Source organism: Myotis yumanensis, unplaced genomic scaffold (assembly GCF_028538775.1).
Source record: "Myotis yumanensis isolate MYYU_CA2020_CCGP unplaced genomic scaffold, mMyoYum1.0.hap1 SCAF_15, whole genome shotgun sequence".
Classification (NCBI taxonomy): Eukaryota; Metazoa; Chordata; class Mammalia; order Chiroptera; family Vespertilionidae; genus Myotis; species Myotis yumanensis.
Genome location: NW_027223766.1, coordinates 23,463,858 through 23,488,129, shown reverse-complemented (window position 1 = coordinate 23,488,129; position 24,272 = coordinate 23,463,858).

Here is a 24,272-nt window from a genome sequence, read left to right as displayed (position 1 = left end):
GACCCTTTAATACAGTTCCTCATGTTGTGGTGACCCCCGACCATAAAATTATTTTCGTTGCTACTTCATAACTGTAATTTTGCTACTGTTCTGAATCGTAATGTAAATATCTGATATGCAGGATGTATTTTCATTGTTACAAATTGAACATAATTAAAACATAGTGATTAATCACAAAAACAATATGTAATTATAGGCGACCCCTGTGAAAGGGTCGTTCGACCTCCAAAGGGGTCATGACCCACAGGTTGAGAACCGCTGCTCTAAACTGTTGACATGTCAGCTAGTCCCAGGCACTAAAGAGTATGTACTAATTCCATCTCCTTTAAAATGCTAATTGAGCTAAAACAAAATGCCCTTATTCATAAGTACAAATTTTCCTATTGCTTTAACTGTAAAAAATACATGGCAGATCAAATATAAATGCCATGACCACCAGCTAAAACATGAGACACATAGAAATATAAAGTGACCAACTTAATGAAAAGTGTGCAAAAAGATAAATAAGACATTTCCTTTTTAAGTGACAAAAACAACATAAAAATGTATAAGGTGGCCAGTTGTTTGATTGTGGAAAAAGTATAACTTGTCACACACACACACACACATTTGAACAAAAAAATCCTGTCATATTTGGAGAGGAAAGAAAAAGCAATAAGTAAAGCAGTTTTGTACTAGGTGGCAGCCTGTCACCGGATCTGAAGAGAAAGCAATTGGGAACTTTAGAAAAGAAAGCTCTGGAATCACTGAGGAAACCAAAAGGTTAGACACAGAAACTCACTGGACTGGCTTTGGCAAAAATCACAGACATTGTCACAGAAATAAAGTTATTAAAATTGAAATTGAAATAGTGCAGACATCAAGAACCAGAAAAACACTGCAGAACCAAGGGCCCAAACACTTCCCTAAAGGAAATGGAATTGAAGATCACTGCTTTAACAAAACATAAAGAGGCGATGTTTGGAAATATGTCAACGAACCTTTTTAATTTAAAAAAAAAAATAAGACTTTAATAAAATAAAAATATCAATTTACTGGAAAGAAACACTCTCTGGATGACTAAAACATGTTTTTCACGGCAATCACGTGTTGATTAGGCTTAAGGAGGGAGAAGCCAACATGGGAAATACCAACTGATTAAAGTGTTTTAAAAAGTAAGAGACCTCAGGGTGTTAACTCACTTCACACACTGGGCTGTTTAAAAGAAAAAACAAGCAGTCTCTCCCAGCCTTGGTTTTCTGTGCATTGTGGCTGCTCCCTCTGCATCTGGAAGAGGAGGACTGGAGGAGAAGGGAGAAATAGGAGGAGGAGAAGGGAGAAATAGGAGGAGGGGGAGTGGGAGGGGGAGAAAGGGGGGATGCTACTGGAGGCAGAAGAGCCGCAGGGCACTGCTCAACAGTTAACTGAATCTGGAACAGGTGGCCGATTACTGTGAAAACAACTACATCTAGTCAGCAGATAAGCACTGAGCCCTAGAAGAAACCAAAGCCTACACCACCCAGTCCTTAGCACGTGTTGCCTACCTGACTATACCTGGGTCAACAACTTAATGACAGATGCCAGATATCCAGGCATCCCAGCTACGAGGGGTGGAATTGTCAATCAATCATAGTTTATAAAACCTTGATGCTCATACAGAGAAAGTTGCAAGAAGAAAAATTGGTATTTTGACTACCAAAAAAATACCAGAATCCACCTGGCAACATACAACCCCACTCATCGGCCATCACCTTCCTCTCCCATTCTCTTTGGTCCACAATTATTTCCCTGGGATTCACTGCATAAATTCATTGACCTTATGGCTTTGGGTGGACATCTGTGATCATCTTATGTATGTCATTCCAGCAAAATAGTTGAACACAGAAACTGAGGAATGTAGAAAATAAGACCAATTATCTCAGTATGTAGTAACTCTCATCTATGTGGTTACAAATCTGAGTATTTTATGTCTTAGGAGAAAATATTCTATCCTTCTATCTCCTTGCCAAGCTACTGGTCTCCCAGACTCTAGCAATCTCTCCTCTCCTAGGTAACCATGTCCCACTCTCTCTTCTTCCTGAAATCCCCAACACAGAACATGCTTCAGAGCATTTCTAGATTTTTTAAATGGCTGTGTTCAGGTTCTAATGTGATGAAAAAGATGATTCCAGGCATATTTATGCAATTCTATTTGACTACCACCATTCCATCATCAAATAATGGCAATGTCTCACAGTGACCTTGGAGAAGGCGATTTGCAAGAACTCTATTGCAGTGGTTTTTACAAATGTGGGACTTTGCTTGGCCTAAAAATGGTGGGAGGGTCCAGCTCATCACAGGCTCACAGCAGGGAACACAATGGTAGACAGACAGATCTCAGACATCTCTGTAAACACACTTGGAAGCTTAGGCTATCATCATAAAACATTTACTTCAACATAAGAATCATCTGAGCCCAGCCAGTGTGGCTCAGTGGTTGAGTATTGATCTCTGAACCAGGAGATCATGTTTCAATTCCTCGGCCAGGGCACATGCCAGGGTTGCAGGCTCGATCCCCAGGGTGGAGCATGCAGGAGGCAGCCAATCAATGATTCTCTCTCATCATTGATGTTTCTATCTCTCTCTCCCTCTCCCTTCCTCTCTGGAATTAATAAAAATATATTTTTTAAATCGTCTGAGAATTGGTTGTAGTAATCGAATCTGTAGCATCAAATTGTAGAGACTCCTAATATTAGATAAATCTTCAAATCTTTAAGTAGAACAAAGTAAGGATTATTTAAAATTGCCATCTCTGGCAAGCTTTTTAAATTAAAGACAGGTGCAAGAATATAATATATATAAACATATACATGTGTATACATACATACATATATATGAAATTATAGATGTGCCAAGAGAAACTATTTTCTTGGCAACTGCACATAAAGAATTCATTCTGAAAATTATAACTGTGGAAAGTAAAATTGTGTCTGATGTACATAGCATAAGTGAAATCTTGTGAATTGCTTTCTAAATTGTAACATAGAAAAATGAAGGGGACAGGCACAGGATTATTTCCCGGCAAGCTAAATGTGCAAACATTAGGAATAAATGAAGATAGGGATGGAAATATAGTACATAAGGACACGCAATAAAGCCATACCAAAAAATAGCTTTAGGAAAATCAAATTACATGGTTATAAAATAGAATTCTACTGTTAAGAAAAAGTTCTCTCCTAAATTGGCAGAAATAAATTCAAGGAGAAGCGGAAGAAAGTCCAAGTGAAAGTACCCAAAGCCAGATCTTTGAAAAATATAGGTGACTTTATTTTCAATTAAGAATATTTAATATTTATTGACTAATCTCAATATTAGGCACGTTGGAAAGGGGAAATACCACTTTAAAGTATAGGTCCCCAACCTTCAAGGACGTTATCCACACAAAAATACTTAAAATATCTGCATCAGGAGGTGGAATTGGCTTTACCTATTTTCACCTTTATTTCTAATTTAGTCTCAAGCTGCTCTTTTCTCCCATATTGAGAAATTTCTAGGGGGGTGGGGGAGAACTACTGATGATGTTAGCAGGTCAGCATCCCAAATATCTCATCTTTGGTGCTTTTTATCACACATAGCCAATCAGCATGTACTAGCCAGCAATACTCAAGCCAATATTCTTCACGGCACCATTTGAGAAACTGTAGTGTCAGTCTCCAGGAGCTGCCTTGATATCATAGTTATCACCATATGCATGTTATGACAACAAAGTCAAGGTTAATGGACTTCGAATTCCACAAAGCCCATCACATACATTTTCAGTAGAAATGCCAGCGACTAAGTGGTTTATTTACCCTGAAATGAAGGGAGCTTCTCTGTTTTAACTGCAAGTTTTGTGATTTTCCTTAGTCTTTGGCATTCTCTTCATCTAAGTTGCAGGTCAGAAAAAAATGTAAAATTTAAAGACAGAACAGCAGCGTTGCCACTGTGAAACCATTGGCCCATGACTCGGATGCTTGATGGAAACAGGATAATAATATAGAGCTGTCTGTGTGATTGCTGTGAAAACAACCAATTAAAAGGGGGGAAAAAAATAAGAGAAAACTTACCTTTGCTGTTCTTATTCATATCCATGAGGGTGAAAGTCAGTTAGGTAAATGGACCGTCATTTCTCTCTGCCTCTGGAAATAGACTCCTGGGACCCGAAAGAGAACGAGAGACCCATGGAGCGGCTGATGATTCGTACAACTCATAGCCAGGGCCATCTCGGCCCAGACGGGAGACATCTCCGCCTCTTTGGATGAGTTTCCCTGAGCAGGGAACCAATCACAACAAACTAGAGCAACTTTAGCAAATGAGAGGGACCTGGAGACAGACATACTGAGCTTCAGCCCTTTCACCTGGGATCCTGGAGCAACAGCCAACCCAGATGGGAAGCAATTCACCCAACCAGGATGGAAACAAATGAGTAAGCAACACACATTAAGATCATTTTAGTAATAGATTGATAAGCACACATGAGAGAATTTACACCTTTGTGAGAAGCAGCAAAGGCATTCGTTCCATAAGGGAATAAGAGATATTAAAAGAGATACTACCCACAGCATTAGCAAGAGAAAGATAACATGTGACAAGATCAGATACAATGATGTAGAGAGCATTTATTAATGTCACCTTAGACCTAACAGATAATTAGCATATGTTGTTAACTCTCTCCACTCCACTATAAAAGATATACAGTAATCCCCTCAGTTCAGACCCCAGTGCAGCGGTTCTCAACCTGTGGGTCAAGACCCCTTTGGCGGTCGAACGACCCTTTCACAGGGGTCACCTAAGACCATCCTGCATATCAGATATTTACATTACGATTCATAACAGTAGCAACATAACAGTTATGAAGTAGCAACAAAAATAATTTTATGGTTGGGTCACAACATGAGGAACTGTATTTAAGGGCCAGAAGGTTGAGAACCACTGTCCTAGATGGATTCATTCTTACCGTAGATCTTAGCAACCTCAGCATATGATTTTTTTCTTTTCTTACTAAGTGGAGACTTTCACCTTAATTCCATGACCCTTTAATACAGTTCCTCATGTTGTGGTGACCCCCAATTTCATTGTTACAAATTGAACATAATTAAAGCATAGTGATTAATCACAAAAACAATATGTAATTATATATTGTAATTATATATGTGTTTTCCGATGGTTTTAGGCCACCCCTGTGAAAGGGTCGTTCAACCCCCAAAGGGGTCACGACCCACAGGTTGAGAACCGCTGGCTTAAAAGAAGTTTTACAGCTTCTTTTTGGTATATCTGAGTTGCCAGCGTCACTATTCTTGACCTTTGCAGCCATTGTTAAGTAAAATAAGGTGACTTGAACACAAACACAGCCATACCACCACAGTCCATCTGATAACTGGGAGGGCTGCTACCTGACTAAGATGAGAGTGTCCATCGCATGGAGATGCTGGACAAAGGGATGGTTCATGCCCTGGGGAGGGAGGAAGCAATATAACTTGAGATTTCATCATGCCTCTCAGAAGGGTGCTCAACTTAAAACTTATAATTGTTTATTTCTGGAATTGTCTCTGCCGTATTTTGGACCATGATTGACCCCAGGTAACTGAAACAGCAGTAAGTGAAACCACAAATAAGGTGGGACTGCTGTAATTAAAAGTTGACATGAGCAGAAGGACATTTTTCCAACCCTTACTCATTTGTTATTACTGTTCATCGATCTGACCCTTGCCTTTTAAACAAAATCTTGAAAGAAATAAATGTTTCTCTCATAAGTCTTTCATATTTCAATTTGCATTAGATTAAAAATCCATTGTCTATGATGAAGTTATAAACGGCTACTATTGAAGATGACACAAGCCAACTGAGATCGGATTATTGTAGATGTAACGTTATGATGATGACCACTCGTTTGCTCATTCATTCATTTATTCAGCAGCATACACTTACTACATACTCATGGCTGGCTACGGAAAACTGAAAAGTAGGGACATGGAGATAATATATGTAAAAATTATTTGAAAAGTGTAAGTGCCATAGAAATAACAAAGATGATGATCATGATGATGATGCAATCATAGTCTATTGGAGAAAAGGCAACATAGTTCTCTTTTAATAGAGGAGAATCATATCTGTCTATTAAGTTTAGAAGAGGGATCATTTATCCTCATTACTTATTTAGATTTTCAAATAGCTAGTAAAAATATTCTGTAGAAAGTTCATTTTTCTGGTTCAAATCAGTTAACATAGGATTATGGGGAATGCTTTGAGAGAGAAACAGGTTTTTTAAAAAAAAGGCATTTTCTACAGAGAAGCAGTAATCAGAAAATTTCAGAGTGAACTTTTCCTGTTTGTAGACAGCTCTCAACTTCTGGGCAACTAAATAACAAGCTAGCTGGTATCAATTATTCTCGTGAGGCTATGGCATGAAAATTGACAAATCAGTTTAATTATCAGAAATGAAAGGGGATGTGTAAGGTGAAAACCATGGAACAATAGTTTTGAGAGGATGGGTTCCCGTGGAAAAAAAACATGCTGTGACATTATTGTCATTGCCCGGTTGTGCATGAACTTGGTCAGGGCTGTTCAGAATGTCCTTTCTTCCACTGAATTATGTACATTGTTGTTTTGACAGGTGTTGTCAAAATGCTTTAAAATGTTTTTGGTTTGCCATGCAAGAAAAGGTTATTGTGACTCAAAGATATGGAAAAAAGGAGGGGTGCAGGGTTTGATATGAGGGAAGCAAATATTTCTTGTTGCAGGAATGACCACAGTGTATTCTTTGAACAGCAACAAGTAAATGCATTTTGCAACAGAAGATTTCGCAAGTGGCTGAAGCTGGGATACATTTTGTTCCTGAGCAACATGCAAAAGCTGGCTTATCACGCACTGGGAAATGCTAGTAAGGGCAGAAGAATTACACAATCCCTTCAAACACAAGAAAGAAATCTGAATGCAAAAATAGGTTGAGGAGGCCCAAGTTTGCATTCTCCAGAATTATTAATAAGACATCGACTCATCTTTGAATTGCCAGCTCTTTTCTTCTCTTGGGAAAGCAATGGTGTGTCTTAAAATCATAGTGTATTAGATCTAATAAGTACAATTGGTGAGTATCTGGGGGAACAGCATGGGAAAAGTGTTGTGAATGAGCAGAGAAAAGCCAAAGCAAGTGAGGTGGAGGCTGTGGGGGGTAAACCAGCGAAGGTGGGGACATGTATCTGGCCATGCAGGGCCACGTGGGAGTTTTGTTCCAAGAGCAGTGGGAAGCCAGGAAATGTTTCCGGTGTGGATGGGGGCTAGGGTGGAGACGGAGGGAACAGACTGACATTTTTGAAGCTCACTCTGGCTGCAGTGTGGACACATGGTCCCAAGGGGCCTGAAGAGCATGGCTCACACACTGGACAAAAGTCAGTTACAGAGCTCCGAGCCAGAGACAGAATAGCTATGGCATGGGAGGTGACAGAGAGAAAAGAAATAGATATTATCAGACGATATTTACAAGTATTTTAATAAGTGTATGTAATTGAGTTTTGTGTTGTTGTTTTTTAACTCTGTCTTGACTCAGTTTTCAGGTCTACTTATTGAGTAGCTAAGTCCACTTCCCCACCCCCTCCCATATAGAGCTTTCACGCTTTGGGGCATTAATACGCCTGCCTTAATCACCCCAAGGCAGGTCCAGACACTCTGGGACAGCCCCTATGCCCCAGAGCTCGCTGAAATGATTCAAACTAGCCAATCCTCAACCCGCCTCCCTGCCTGGCCTGTTCCCTCCTCTGGAAACCACAGGCTCTTGCCTGTGGTGTCCTTACTCCCTCTGACTCCTCAGTGCTCCCCCTGGTGGCCCTGCGTGGTGTGAGCATAACAAACTGGAAAACTTTCTAGTTCTCTCCCTCCATCTGGCCTCATGACACCTCATTCAAGGTAATATGGTTAAAGAGGTATAACCCTGTTAAAGTCTAAAGGCAAATTTGAATTTAGGCGAGTCTCAATCAGTCAAAATATTATATAAAGGGGGGAGAGGGAGGATAGAAATCTATATGTTGCTCAATCATTTAATGACTCAGAGATGAAAATTTATTGAAAACTCATAAGGAGAGATGCAGCACCCCACCCCCCCCCAAAAATAATATTGTCCTTTCCTACCAGATTTCCCTACAAATAGCAGAATTACTTGATCTGAGTTTTATTTCATTTTACTTCTCCTGTCCATCATCTGGCAGAGATGCTAAAGAACAATGAATAATTGTGTGTTCAAAGAACAAGCAGAGAGGCAAGGAGGAGGAATAAAAAGCCTGTGTAATCTTAAACGTAAATAAGTAATATTTGAATAACTGTGATTCACTAGAATAACAGCTTAGCTCCTGTTCATAACAGAACATCGATACATGTTTGAGTGAATAAAAGAACTGACAATATTATTTAGTTGCGCAAAGCCATGAAATTAACATTAATTATAGAGTGAAAAGTTCATATAAAATATATAACTCAAAAATATATTACAATGAATAAAATAAGACCTGTCCCTTTGACATGTGTTCATCTGTTAAGAATCCTAGAGCTGTGTTCACAGTTTAACCCAACTACATATATACATATTCATATGTATGAATAATTTTGCACATATTCAGTGTGGGATGTATTTATTCAGCCTGATCATAATGCAAAGTCTGAGTTATTTGATGAGTATAAACCCAACAACAGCACAAGGAGGATAAAGCCCATATTTCAAAATCTGTTTGCAATTCTAAGAAATTCTGGTTCGTTCAAAAGAGTTACTCCTGTTGACAGGGATCCAACTGGGGATTCAGATATTATGACATCTATGCTCTTAACAGATAAACGCAGGAAGAAAGACAGAGTTAAATAAGAATGTCAGGATGAATTGCACACCGTTCTTTAGGATAGAATTTGGTCTTGCCTGTGGGGAGTCACCTCTAATGTCCAAGGCGAGAGAGATGTAATTTCAGATTTTCAACTAGACTTTCTGCACATAGAGAAAATCGAGTTAAACATGACGTTTCTCTTGCTTTTAAAAAAAAATGGCCAATTAGCCAAATTTCCTTTATAAATGTTGGTATCAATTGGTACCTACAGTGCTTGTGCAGGAGACATTCATGACCCTAGCCGCATCTGATTTTAAAGCCTACTTTTCACTTCATTATAAAAGTAAAGAGTGTGCAGTCCTATTGGCTGATATTCTAGGGGTCCATCTCTGGTTAGTTCAGTTGGATAGATTACATATGCTGTTAATAATGGCCACGTGGTAGGATCTAGCCTTTTAGCCTTGCTTTATCGTTGCCTCACAGTACAGCCAGCCTATAAAGCAGTGGTTCTCAACCTTGGCTGCACATTAGAATCACCTGGGAATCTTTTTAAAATCCTGATTTCTGGGCCTCATCCTCCGGGAATTCTGTTTCTTTGTTACTAATGTTGTGGCCCCACACCATAACAATAATAATGTTGTGGCCCCACCCCTGATGCAGTGCAATCACTATTAATAAAATTATTATTTAATATATACTCTCTCTAATATTAATAGACCACATAGCCATTGAAGTCTGTAATCTCACATGCCCTGTACACAAGGAGTCCAGCCGGGCATGCCTCCCCCATCTCCCTGGTCTCCCATCTACTTGTCTCTGCTCTTATTTTAGCCTGACAATTGCCAATCAAATCTCCAATTACATACCTGAGTCTATATCCCTGGTTCTGAGAGTGATTCCTCACTTGATATAAAAGAAAGAACAAGGTGATTGTGACAGATTTTTCTCACTGTTGTTCAGCTCTGCCTCTTACCTCTGGGATCACTGTTGTGCTCAAGAGACTTAGAGCTAATGAAATTCCCAATGCTCCAGAAGTCTGTCTGTAAGCTGTGGTAGTTCTACTTTATAAAACCACTAATAATTTGGTTTTAATTTAGGGTAATAAAAGTAGTCTTTTTTCTAAAAATATTTTTCTAGAAGCCTAAAAATCCCATCCTTAGGGACACTCTTTTGGGTTAACACATTTTCTTGTTTCAGGTTGTTAGTTCAGAGGCCCTCCCACCACCAGGGAACAGAGTTCTGAAGGAAAGAAAACAGGACAGAAAATTTTGGTGGAAGGGTCAACCATATTCTGGAGTAGAGAGAGCAGACTGAGAGGGAGAATCTGAATGGGAGCCTTTAGGGGGCTAAAGGTGGGGCGGGGGGCAGCACCGAGCATCTTGGAGAAAGCTCAACAAGGTGACAGGCAACAATCAATGGGGTTACCTCTCCCAGTCTCCAGGCACACATGTGGGGGTTAGTCCTAGTTAAGGGCAGACACAGGGAGACACACCTCACACAGAGGCTCCAATAAATGCATAGAGATATTCTGTTGTGAAAAACAGACAAACATAGCAAAAATGGGTTGAAAATTATGAAGTTGTGTATAAGCCTATGCCTGTGTTACCCCTGATGGGCCAGCGGCAGGTGCAATAAGAACTTAATAGCTGAAAACATCACTAATAGGTCTCTTTAGAAGGAATTATTGTTTAATTTCAACAGTAGTTTATTACCCAAAAAATCCAATTCATTCACGATATAAGAAGTCATATTTTTGGTCTTGTAAACAGCTGGACTGGTAAATGTTGGGGGAATGCAGGCAGCAAGAACCTACCTTCAGTATTTTGATCAGTTCCACTTGGGCTGTGCAAAATTGCCCACAGTAAATAGAGCAATGCCTTCACAGTGATTTGCAATTATCCTGCCATTATATTGTGCCCCTGAACCTGCAGATTTTACCAAATAAATGTTTTAAAGAGATCATCATCAGATCTTAACAATTTTATTCCCAATAAATGCTATGAATGCACTGCTGTGAATATACCTCTGAAAACATCACATGGCCAGAATCCATAAGAAACATAATAATTCTTAGGCTCTGAGTAGAAATTTTCCCCTGGAGATCACACAGGGAAACTCAAGCAGGCATGAAACAAAATCATTCTACACTGAAAATTGAGGATTTATATGTTTTGAAATAAACACAGATGTGGGGATAAGCCCACTAAAAAGCAGAATAATATTAAAACCTAATAGATAAACAAGTAGAATAAAGATAACATTCGAGAATATGCGAGAATAAAATAAAATTCCTCATAAAATTCTACTCATAGTGTCTTACCTTTTCGTGGTCTCTCAATGAAGAATGTGAAGACTACCAGAGTGTGTCAGTTATCTATTGCTGTGTAACAAACCACCTGGAAATGTAGCAGCTTAAAACAATGAGTGATGATTGAACTTGATTCTGTGGGTGGCCTGTGTTCCTTCTGCTCCACGTGGTGTAGGCTAGCATCCATCTTGGGCTGGAAGGTCCCAAAAGACTGGGGTCACCTCTACATGGTCTCCTCAAGTGACCTCTCTCTCCAGCAGAATTGTCTGAGCTTCCTTACAGTATGGCAGCTGGGTTCCTGAAAAACAGAAGCAAAAGTTTTTCTGCACAGCATAATTTCTGCCACAATATGGAACTTCCAGATTAAAATGCAGACTGATATATATATATGCCTAATATGCAAAGAGTCCCCGCAGGAGTTCGCCCGGGAGACCAATCACTCGCTATGATATGCGCTGACCAACAGGGGGTGGCATGGAACAAAGGAAGGCCCCAGTCAGCAGCTGGAAAGAAGGCCCTGGCCACCAACAGGAAGGCTCCAATCGGCCCTGATCACCGGCCAGGCCTAGGGACCCTACCCGTGCACCAATTTTGTACACTGAGCCTCTAGTTGAGAAATAACAAAATAAAATAAAAAATTTTTAAAGAAACTTTCTTTTAGTGTCTTGGAAAGCATAAAATAGGAAGTAAGAATCAACAATAACCGAAAGCCAAGAGCAAGCAATGAACTTACTTCAGAACCAAAGAATGGTTGCAGAATGTCAATTAAAGCAGATTAAAAAAAAAAAATGCCATGAATAGATGATGCACATTCTATCTTCTGAGTCAAAAATAGTGATAAAAGGAAATGAGAGATACCAGTTTTTAATGCCAACTCCTAATATGGGGACAAGAAAGCTTCACTGACCTAGAAATAATCATTACAATAACGAGAGAGGGAGAGAGAGATAGTAAAGTGGCACACTTTGAAAAATTAAAGACTATGTTTTTGTTTTCTACTGTCTTTCTCTGTGCCAAATTTTTGTGATTGTTCTTTGCAAAGATGGTATTTTCAAACTCTCTAGTAACAACTCCCATAAAATATAAATTGTTCTTGTATTTTTTTTTTTCAAAAAAGTTGGGTCAGATATCTTATTTAAAGAAATAATGGCTGAAAAATTCCCTAACTTGGGGAAGGAAACAGACATCCAGATCCAGAAAGTCCAGAAATTTTTATATAAGATGAACCCAAAGAGACCCACACCAAGACACATTATAATTAAAATGTCAAAAGTTAAAGAGGAGAGAATATTAAGCATATCAAGAGAAAAATAACTTATTATATACAAGGACCCCCATAAGGCTATCAGCAGATTTTCCAGCACAAACTTTATAGGCCTGCAAGAGAATGGCACAGTATATTCAAAATATTAAAAGAAAACACCTTCCAACCAAGAATACTCTATCCAGCAAAGATATCATTCAGACAAGCAAAAACTAAAAGAACTCACCCCACTAAACTAGCTTTACAAGAAAAGAAAGGGTGCTAACTAGCAAAAGGAACACATATGAAAGTATAAATCTCACTGACAAAGTAAATATATAGTAAAGTTAGTGGATTAATTACTTATAAAGCTAGTATAAAGGTTAAAAAGTAAAAGTCATAAAAATAACTATGATTACAATAATTAGTTAAAAGATACATATGATAAAAATATGTAAAATGTGACATCAAAAACATGAAACATTGAAGGGGGAGTAAACATGTTGAGCTTCAGAACAGTATCAAATTTAAGTTGTTATAGACTGTTATAAGTTATATGTAAGCTCACTGTAAGCACAAAGCAAAACCTATAGTAAATACACAAAAAAATAAAGAAAAAATATATAACGCTAAAGAAAAGTTCAAGCCACAAAGAAAGAGAAGAAAGGAACAGAGAGAAACTATAAAAACAGCTAGCAAACAACTAACAAACATCAATAAGCCCTTATCTATCAATAATTACTTTAAATGTAAGTGGACTAAATTTTCCAATCAAAAGATATAGAACCGTTGAATGAATTAAATAAACAAAGCCTACAAGAGACACACTTTAGATGTAATAACACAGACTGAAAGTGAAATGATGGAAAATGATATTCCATGCAAATGGAAACACAAAAAAAGCTCGAGTGGCTATATACTTATATTAGACAAAATAAACTTAATACTGGGGGGAAATGTATGCCCAAATACCAGTAATAGTTTTGGAGTTTATTAAAGAGACTATCAGTGATATTTTGGACTGAATTTCTCTATTCTTCAAAGTTATTAAATGAAATTTTCACTGTTTAAAGTATTTGATAAACATATATATTTATATATTTGTAGCCTGTCCTCAATGGCCTCAATTTCTAGTAAATTTAAGATGGGTCAGAATATGTCAAAAGCCTCCTTTCCAATCTCCTTGCCAACAAGAATTCTCTGTTACACTGGGTGGAAGCCCACATGACAGAGAAACGACATAAAGTGTCTGGGTTCCTCACTCCAGAACGCTTCTATGGCTGCCTTTAAGGAATGTTTTTGGACTTCTTTACAAGAGAAAGACTTCCTCTCTTATTTAAGACACTTTTCAGTTGTTTGGTGGGAAAGGGCTTCTATCATATGTGGCTGAACATATTAACAGATCACAGTAGCATTAGATTAGTAACTGACCCAATGGGTACGTGTTGACCCTTTTCTAAAGCATGTTCTTCCTCACAAAACAAAGATCTAAAAACGGAAATATTAAAATCCCCATTTCGCATGTAGGAAAAGCAATGAGCGGGCAGAGAAAAAAATAAATAAATAATTCTCTGCCACAGAGCCCCAAATTTTCCTGAGTTTTCCTAAATCCAACTCTGCTTTTTCCTCTTTCCTCTTTCTCACACTGTTTTTCATCTCAAGAATTTTGCTTTGGCCTCATCTCGTCTTTGCTTACAAAAGCCTACGTGTTGTTGAAGATTTAACTCAAAAGTCACCATAACTATAAGGCCTTTCCTGATTCCCTGTACTGGTTGTGATCACCTTAGTGTTGCTTACTTTTACCTTAGCACAATGATTTGTGCTGTAGTGAAGGGAATATCCTAGATCAGTGATGGCGAACCGTTTGAGCTTGGCGTGTCAGCATTTTGAAAAACCCTAACTTAACTCTGGTGCCGTGTCACATATAGAAATTTTTTGATATTTGCAACCATAGTAAAAGAAAGATTTATATTTTTGATATTTATTTTATATATTTAAATGCCATTTAACAAAGAAAAATCAACCAAAACAATGAGTTCACGTGTCACCTCTGACATGCGTGTCATAGGTTCGCCATCACTGCCCTAAAGCTGGCCTTGCAGCACATGGCATTCTTCAATGTCAGAAGCAACCAAATGATGTTTCTCTCTCTCCCTCTCTCCCCCTTCCTCCCTCTCTAAAATCAATAAACATATTGACAGGTGAGGACTTAAAAAAATAAAAATTAAAAAATAAATAATTTTTAATGACAATGTCCATTTCAATACATTGTTTGAATAAAATGCCCCCAAATACAATTTCTGATCCTAAAATTCATGTTGATATATGTTGTATGGTTTTTGTAAACTGCACCTGTTTAAATTAAACACAAAGCAAGGACATGTTTATGTAGGAGAGCTAAATGCTCTGCATTCCCCAGTTACTCTGGGAGAGCATTGGTTCACCTTGGAGGCCAATGGTCTTTGCAGCACTTCCACATACAAGGAAAGCCCTGAGGGGTGGCAGAGCTACCTGTCCGGGTGGGCAAAGCTGCCATTCCGTCTTGTCTACCTTAACTCCTTCACCTACTGCCCCCCTCCCCCACACTCCCTTTTTATTGCTTTCTCATCTCTTCTTATTCAGCACAGGGCTGTGAATGAGTGTCTCACAGATGGTACTACACATAGAAGATGTGTGTCGAATGCATGTTTAATAAACTAAACTGGGTATAGATCACCAGCAAATTCCAGTTCTTAGCAAAGCATAACTCTTAAAAGTAGGATCTACTGCCCTAACCATTTGGCTCAGTGGATAGAGTGTCAGCCTGTGGACTGAAGGGTCCCAGGTTCGCTTCCAGTCAAGGGCATGTGCCTTGGTTGCAGGCACATCCCCAGTGGGGGGTGTGCAGGAGGCAGCTGATCGATGTTTCTCTCTCATCGATGTTTCTAGCTCTCTATCCCTCTCCCTTCCTCTCCGTAAAAAATCAATAAAAATATATACTTTTTTAAAAAGTAGGATCTACTAACACATTGACTAACATGCTTATGATGAAATCTTTAAAAGATTAACTTCGAATGTGTTATTATATGTTTGCCTGAGACATCACAGATCTTTTTGAAGGTGTACGGTTCTAAATAAATTCTTCGGTCAGAGATCTTTGATCTACTTCCTTGTTTTTAGTTTTTATTTGGGGCATGTTCAGTGAAGTGAAAAGGATTCTACAAATAATCAGGAGACCCAGGAAAACTACCCTCGCCAAGTTGTTCTCTAACAGAACCATACTGTGTCGGGGTAAAGGCTGCGATGAAGTGTCACGGTGAATTCAACTATCCCAATAAATCAATCCATCAGCCTAATCCACATGCAGGAGTTTCAAAAACAGCAGTTTTCCATTTCTCAGTGATCGAACTGTCTGTCATGTATTTTGGGCAATGAGGTAAAACATATTCTTAATATTTGGCCAAGACTTAAATCCTCAAGAGCCAAGATTCAGAGCAAATATTTCCACATTAATTGAAAAAGTTATTGTCAAATGTATTTCATGGTTTATTCATGCAGAGTAGAGCTTCTTGTCTTCTACCATTCATTCCAATGATTTTACAAAGAAGCCAGAGATGATTTTCAAAATTGGGGTGATACTTCAAATCAGGGTGACACTGTTTTTCTCACATGCAAAAATAATGATTTCTTCTTTTATGCTAAATATCTTCTCCACTGGGTGATTTTTGCTGATAATAATCTTTCTTGCCTACCTCACAGGTTAGTTATGAGGATCCAAAAAGAGTTAGCATATGAACTGCTACATAAACTGTAAGGGGTTTTATAAATATTGTAGATTATGATTGTTATTATTAATCATCTAAAGTAAGACTCAGGCATCAAGGCCTCAGGAGATATGAAACCCAATTGAGGGTATTAATTTTGTCTTTTTCTTATGTGTGTGTGTATTTGATTTTATTTTTTAATTTTAAAAAAAGTACATATATACTAGTACTTTAATATATTTTTATTGATTTCAGAGAAGGAGAGAGAGATAGAAACATCAGTGATGAGAGAGAATCATTGATCAGCTGACTCCTGCATGCCCCACATTGGGGATCGAGCCCATAACCCAGGCATATGCCCTTGACCAGAATTGAACCCAAGACCCTTCAGTCTGCAGGCTGACATTCTAGCCACTGAGTTAAATCAGCTAGGGCATATTTTTTATTGTTGATAGTATTATAGATATTTCCCATGTTCCCCCCTCCACCCCCCCTCTCACAACCCCTACCCACCCACCCCCAGATATTCACTACCCTATTGTCTATGTCCATGGACTATGCATATAAATATGTAAGTTCTTTGGTTTATCTCTTCTCGTCCCCCCAACCCCACATTGAGGTATGTCAGTCTGTTCCATACCTCCCTGCTTCAGGTCTTATTTTGTTGGTCAATTCATTTTGCGCATTAGATTCCACTGATAAGTGAGACCATGTGATATTTTCTTTCTCAGTTTGGCTTATTTCACTTCGAATAATATTTTCCAGGTCCATCCATGCTCTCCCAAAGGGTAAGAGATCCCTCTTCTTTACAGCTGTACATCATTTCATAGTGGAAATGTCCCACAGCTTTTTTATCCATTCATCTACTAATGGGCACAAAGAGGAGGGAGAGAGAGAGAGAGAGAGAGAGAGAGAGAGAGAGAACGCCCTCTGACTAAGGTGTTGTTCTGGACTAAGATTGTCTGTAGGCAGTTCTGCCTCCACCCACTACTAGCTGCACAAGTCACTTAACTGATAAAAGACGCATGTTAATTTGTAAATGTGGGATAAATAGTATTTTATGAGATTTCTATATTAGTAATTTTATTTATGTGGAGTATCTACTACATATTAAATGCTCATTTGCTAACTATTATTTCACCAGAGTTTTGTTCCAAGTTACAAACATGCAACTGGTAGGTAAATAAGTCCTGGAGAGCTAATGCACAATACAGTGACCACAGGCAGTAATGCTGTATCCTGCGCTTGAAAGTTGCTAAGATACTAGATCTTAATTGTCCCCACCACGAAAAAGACATTATAATTATGTGACTGACACCATAGAGGAGCTAGTGAACACTAGAGTGGCAATCACATTGCAACAGATAAAGTACCAAATCAACCTTAAACTTACACAATGCTGCATGTCAGTTATATTTCAATTTTTAAAATGCCCATAAATTTGAAAAACATGTTTGTGCTCTTCAGTATGTGTATGTATACACACATGCGCACACACACACACACACACACACACCATTTACCTTTAACAATATATTACATTTACTCATTTTAACAAGTATCACATTCACCATGCAGAAAGGATATAATTTATATAATGAGGTAAACTGGGGGGAACTGGTTGCTTTGCAGCTTAACTATACATCCTTTGAGCTGACACAAGATTCAGCCTAGTTTCTGACATTTAACAGCAGACCTTGACATACGATAGCAGTTTTAAAAGTCTTATCTGCAACAGGCACTTTTACTACTCTCTTGATAGTATTTCATGGTTTTTTTTATTTATTAAGTGAATGTAAGGCATAATTCCCTATCTAAAGACCACTACACTAAAATTCCCTTAAAAACATTTCTCTTTTTTCTCTTCCCTGTGTCTCTTCCTACTCTAGTCTCACCACAAGGATTACAGTAATTTTTTAAAAATCTAATAACCAAAATGGCTGCTTTCCCAAAACTCAAAAAAAGAATTATAATGTGAGTAGCCTAGCTATGTTTTCTATTTACAAAGCAGTCAGGAACTAAATCTGACAGATTTTTCAGAAATAACTTTGCTTGTCAGCATCAGGGTAATGATTCCAGAACAGCTGGGTTAAATGCCTCAGACTTTTCTAAACACATAGCCAATACCATGTTCTTTTCCATTTTATGAACTGCTGTTGGCATGGAGATTTTCCCATCCTCGGAGCGGCTGTGCTACCTCTGTGGGAAGGACTGGCGATTTAATTCAATGTTAAGTTGCTCTGACAAAAAAGTGTGCCTAGAACATCCTCTGGTGGCGACAGTGAGAATCATCACTTTTGATACAACTGAAGGTTCATTGCCTAGCCCCATTCCTCACCACCTGCACTTCCCAGGAAACTCACATAACACCAGAGAAATCGGCTACTTTCAAGACATCTCGACTACCTAGCCACAAGTTAGTCATTCTGCTGCCGGAGTTCTTAACACCTGGTGGCATCCTCTCCCCCCAGGTAAATCTGGAAGTGAAAAGTAGAGACCTCACAAGTCTGTTTTTAGGAAGAGGTATCTCATATGATACCTCTCCACTAATTTCCAAAAAGATAAACAAATTATTGTTCCACAAAAACTAAAATCTTTTCAATGACCTCACACTCACAAAGTTGAACCCATAGTAACAGAGTGTAGAATGGTGGTTGCCGGAGAATGGGGGGAATGGAGAGATGTTAGAGCACAAACTTTTCAGTTATAAGATGAGTAAGTTTTGGGGACCTAATACACAGCATGACAACTATAGTTAACAGTTAATAATACTGTATGGTCTATGGCCTAACCGGTTTGGCTCAGTGGATAGAGCGTCAGCCTACGGACTCAAGGGTCCCAGGTTCGATTCCAGTCAAGGGCATGTACCTTGGTTGCGGGCACATACCCAGTAGGGAGTGTGCAGGAGTCAGCTGATCGATGGTTCTCTTTCATTGATGTTTCTAACTCTCTATCCCTCTCCCTCTCTGTAAAAAAATCAATAAAATATATTAAAAAAATAAAAATTAAAAAAAAATAATACTGTATGGTCTACTCGAAATTTGATATTCTCACCACACACAAGAAAAGGTAACTATGATGGATGTGTTAATTAACTTTGTTGTGGAAATCATTTCACAGTGTATACCTATATATCAAGTGATGTGTACACTTTAAATACATACCATTTTATTTGTCAATGATACCTCAATAAAGCTGGAGGAAAATTAATGTTTAAAATTAAATATTATTTCACAAGCAAAAATGAGAAAAATGCATTGTTTGGATGTCTTTGTTATAAAGTTAAAGTTCAATTGAAACTATCCAGTCTGAGATGCTGCCGTGACATTTCCCCACCTGATGATTGTGGTCTTCGATGCTTCAAGCTGCAAACCCCACAGGGACTGCCTTTTCTCCCAGCAGTAAATTGTAGAAGTCAGTAAACAACAGCAGTCTTTCTGGGACCTGAAGGGCTACGTTATCAATTATGAATTAATTAAGCTTATGTGGCAATCACACCCGCGAGTTGGGTGAGAAGCAGCATTCACCGAAAGCAGTGAGGAGAGCTATTGAGAGCTATTCAGGCTGATACAGGCCACATGTTCCTTGTATTTCTTTACACATTACAGAATGAATTAAAACTAATGAGGCCGGCTTGTGTTGCTAATTTCATTAATGATTTTGATTAGTGTAAAGTTTCAAGGATGTGGCACATGGCTATATGTTAAATGTCATAGAACTGACAACATTTTATAGGTCACCTGGCTCCCCGAGATGTCCTCGTCCACAGGAATTACTACTTTGTCAATGTTTCCTTTGTAAATCCTTTAGGAGGTAAAGGGGGTAAATATGAACACACTCTCCTGATCCGTGGGCTAGAATGCTAAACTTAAGGCAATCCTAGGCTGCCAATAACAATACTATGATATTAAAGATGGGTTTGGAATAAAACATAACCAACAGCACTTCCAAGGCAGTGCAACACTCCTCACCACTTACCCTTTTTACTGGTTGGGCATTCTTCAATTTCAAGCAACAAAGGCTGAACTCTGGTTATATGAAACACAGGGATATTTAGTAGAAAAATCTAGAATAGTTCCCAAGTCCGGAGAGCAGACTGAAAAACTCAGCTTTGGAAAGTCAAGAAAAGGCAGCTCCACAGAGTTTATGTGGTTTCACCTTTGCCATGTGCAAGATGGTGATGCCAAGAACTGGAGGAAGGAGACACAGAGATCCCCCTGGCTTCCCTCATAGAAGAGCAGGCTCCTGAGGTTACCATCCCCCCGCCCCCCAGACTAGACATAGTGGGAGAGAATCTTTTTTTCAAAGAGAAATTGGATAGAGAAGGGGTGATGCATGCTGGGTAACCATACTTTGAGAAATATTACTTAGACATTGCTACTTTGTTCACTGTCCTACAATGATTTTACTCCTTTAACATTACTGAAGTGAAGTGATAAGGGTTTGGTGAAATTTTATAAGATACTTTATAAAAAATACTGCCCATTTCTCCAGATGACACCCATGCACTGTGGCACAAACATGCTAACTTTGCCTACTCTTCGCTTTAGGGAAGAATGTGGCTGCATTTTATTTGGGCTAATGAAGAATTCTAAGGTGATTTAAGTAAAATTTATACACCATAAGGTCTAGATATCATTTGCCCACAAATCAACTGTTTGGAAAGACAGAAATATTTGCAATAACAATATTTAGGAAAGACAAACATAGACATTTTTCACTTCTTTGCATTGCAAATTTTATGTACTACCTTATCATATCAAAAAAAATTTATCAGGTTTATATAACATTTGATTTGTTCTTAATAAAACCGTGTGCCTATGTCTCAATCCATTTGATTGTAGAATTCTGAATAGACTATAAAAACAAATTTCTAGAGTTAATGATCTAAAAAATTGCCATTAATTGAAGTACAAGCATTTATTTCAATTAAAGAATGTCACAATATTTAGTTTACATCTCAAAGCTACCGCAGTAAATCTAATCAATGGCATAATTTATACTGTAGAGCAATCTGAATAATTTAATACACTGTATTTAATGTTGGCCATTAGATGTAATTGCAAATTTATACCATTATAAATGCAATATGTGCTGTACTATTCTTTATTCTGTTTATTTCCTGTCATATTACCTACTATTAATAAACAAAACATACAAAACCATCTATTTTTTACCAAATAGCCTCAGAGGAAGTTTAACCAGTGTAATCTCATGGGCAAAATCCGTCTTTCATAAATAAATTCATAAAAACAACAGACTTTATACATATTCAATATGCAATTACTCCGGCTTACTCAATAAACTCAATTATCAAAAAATAAATAAAATAAAATAAACTTAATTATCTATATTCTGATTTCTCGTTTTGTGCCAAGTAGCTTTTATGAAGGCAATATTCAATTTATATAAAATAAAAGAAAAAAAGACATATTATTGCAAATCTGCATTCACTTGATGCTCCCTTCTCCAAGAGGTTAGGGCGAACGTGATCAGGAACAAGTCATGAAGAGATGATATGGGCAGATGATGCTTCACCGCTGTGATCTTCCTCCCCAAACCACAGCCCCATCCAGCCATGAAAAAACATCAGGCCAACCCAAATTGAGAGACATTCTACCCAATACATGACCAGAACTCCTCACAACTGTTGAGGTCATTAAAAAAATAAAATAAAAAAAGGAGAGCCCTAGCTAGTTTGGTTCAGTGGATAGAGTGGTGGCCTGCAGACCAAAGGGTCCCAGGTTCGATTCTGGTCAAGGGCACATACCTTGGTTGCAGGCTCCTCCCTGGCCCTGGCCCTGGCCCTGGTCAGGGCTCATGCAGGAGGCAACCAATCGATGTTTTTCTCTCACATCGATGTTTCTCTTTGTCCTTCCCTCTCTCTTCTACTCTCTCTAAAAAATCAATAGAAAAATATCCTCAGGTGAGAATTAAAAAGAAAAAAGCAGCCCTAACTTGTTTGGCTCAGTGGATAGAGCGTCGGCCTGCAGACTCAAGGGTCCCAGGTTCGATTCCGGTCAAGGGCATGTACCTTAGTTGCGGGCACATCCCCAATAGGGAGTGTGCAGGAGGCAGCTGATCGATGTTTCTAACTCTCTATCCCTCTCCCTTCCTCTCTGTAAAAAAAATCAATAAAAAAAAAATATATATATATATACACATATATATATATATATATATATATTTTTTTTTTAAAGAAAAAAGCAGAGCACCTGATAATATGTCAGAAAAGAGGGTAAGGGGACTTGACAGCTAACGTAAACTGTTGGTGACCTGAATGGAATCCTGAGACAGAAAAGGGGCCATGAATAAAAAAACAACATGTGAATTAAGTGTGGACATTAGTTAATAATATTGTGTCAATATTAGTTCATTAGTTATGACAAATGTACAGTGGTAATATGAAATGTTAGCAATAGGAAAACTGAGTGAGAAGTATAATAAAACTCTATACTGCCTTTCTACTTTTCTGTAAATCAAACATTTTAAAATAAAATGATTATTTAAAGTTAGAAAAAAACAATACCATCAAAAGACAATCTGGAAGAAAATATTTGTAACATAATAATAGACAAATTATTACTATCCAGAATGTAGCCTCCAAATTGATTACAAAAAGACAAAAATTAGAAAAGTGAGAAAAGCATCAGAACTGTTATTCCCTGAAGACATAAACAAATAGCCAATAAAATGAAATTACATTAAATGAAAGTACTGATCAAGGAAACACAAATTAAAATGACTGCTTTTTATTCATTATGTTGGCAAATGTAAATGGACTACATCTGGGTCAAAATGAGAGAAAATGCATTGCTATGCAGTCAGTGCTGGTGGAGCTGTGGGTTATACAGCCTCTTTGGAAAGCAATTTGACAGTATATGTTAAAATTATAAGTGTTCATACTCTTAAACCCAGAAATTCCAAATGTTATTTTTTTATCCTAGACACAAATTATCACAAAGAGGGTATGAGGATATCTATTGCTGCATTGCTTGTAGTGGTAAAATTTTAAGTAGAGCAGTTGTTACACAAATTAAACCATATGACAATTAAATGGTATGACATATATACACAACATATATGATAGTTGTATTTTAGTTTGAAACATGAAGCAGATCTATATGAGCATACATGGACAGATCTCCAAGATTTTGAGGAAGAGAAAAGCATGCTATGGAACAGTAAGTTTATTGTGACACTTTAAAAAATAAAGAGAAAAAAATATATGCACCCCTATGTTCATTGTAGCATTATTTACAACTAGAGGCCCAGTACATGAAATTCGTGCACTTGGGGGCGGGGGGTCCCTCAGCCTGGCCTGCACCCTCTTGCAGTTCAGGAGCCCTCGGGGGATGTCCGACTGCCAGCTTAGGACTGCTCCCTGTATCCATATAAATGGTGATACAAGGAGCCTTGCCTTGGGGTGGTAAACACACAATACAGGGTACAGATGATGTGTCGTAAAATTTTGCACCTGAAACATGTATAATTTTGTTAACTAGTGTCACCGCCAATAAATTCAATAAAAAGCAAAGTTATAAAAATAAAACAAAAACAGGAAGAAATGCTAATAAAATTATGCTTTATTTGGAAGCACATTGAAAGGAATCTGGAAGCTGCATGGTCTGTTGATAGTAGTGGGTAAATCGTGGGAGTGGCAGGTACAGCACGAGTTAAGGAGGCCTTTCCAGGAAGACTCTAGCAGGTGCTGTGCTAATGCAGGGTCAACAGCCAGCTCTCGCACTGTAGCTAGTGTCTGCTCGTTTCTGAGGAGAAAATACATCCACTGCAGACAAATTCATGGCTCACAAAATTTTAACAACTGTCTTTCCCAAGCCAGCACAAGCTGGCTTCAATACATCACTGACTCTAGCCCTTCCCTTTTTTTTTTAACTGGATAGTTAGAAATTATTTTAAAAATTAAAAAAAAAAAATGCTCTATCTGAATTATCGAGGGACATTCCAGAGGCAGAGATTTCCTGAAATGTATTAAAACTCTAAATTCCACAAAATGTTCCTGATGTCCCTTAGAATGTCTGTGTCAGCAACCGCAGTTCTGGGGTGATCAGATGATAGTGTCTCTGACAATGGTACAAGTGACCTTAAAATAATTTTAAACAAATGCTTTATCCACTTTGTCATCGTTAAGCTTCATGATCCAGCTGTATGACTGCTGA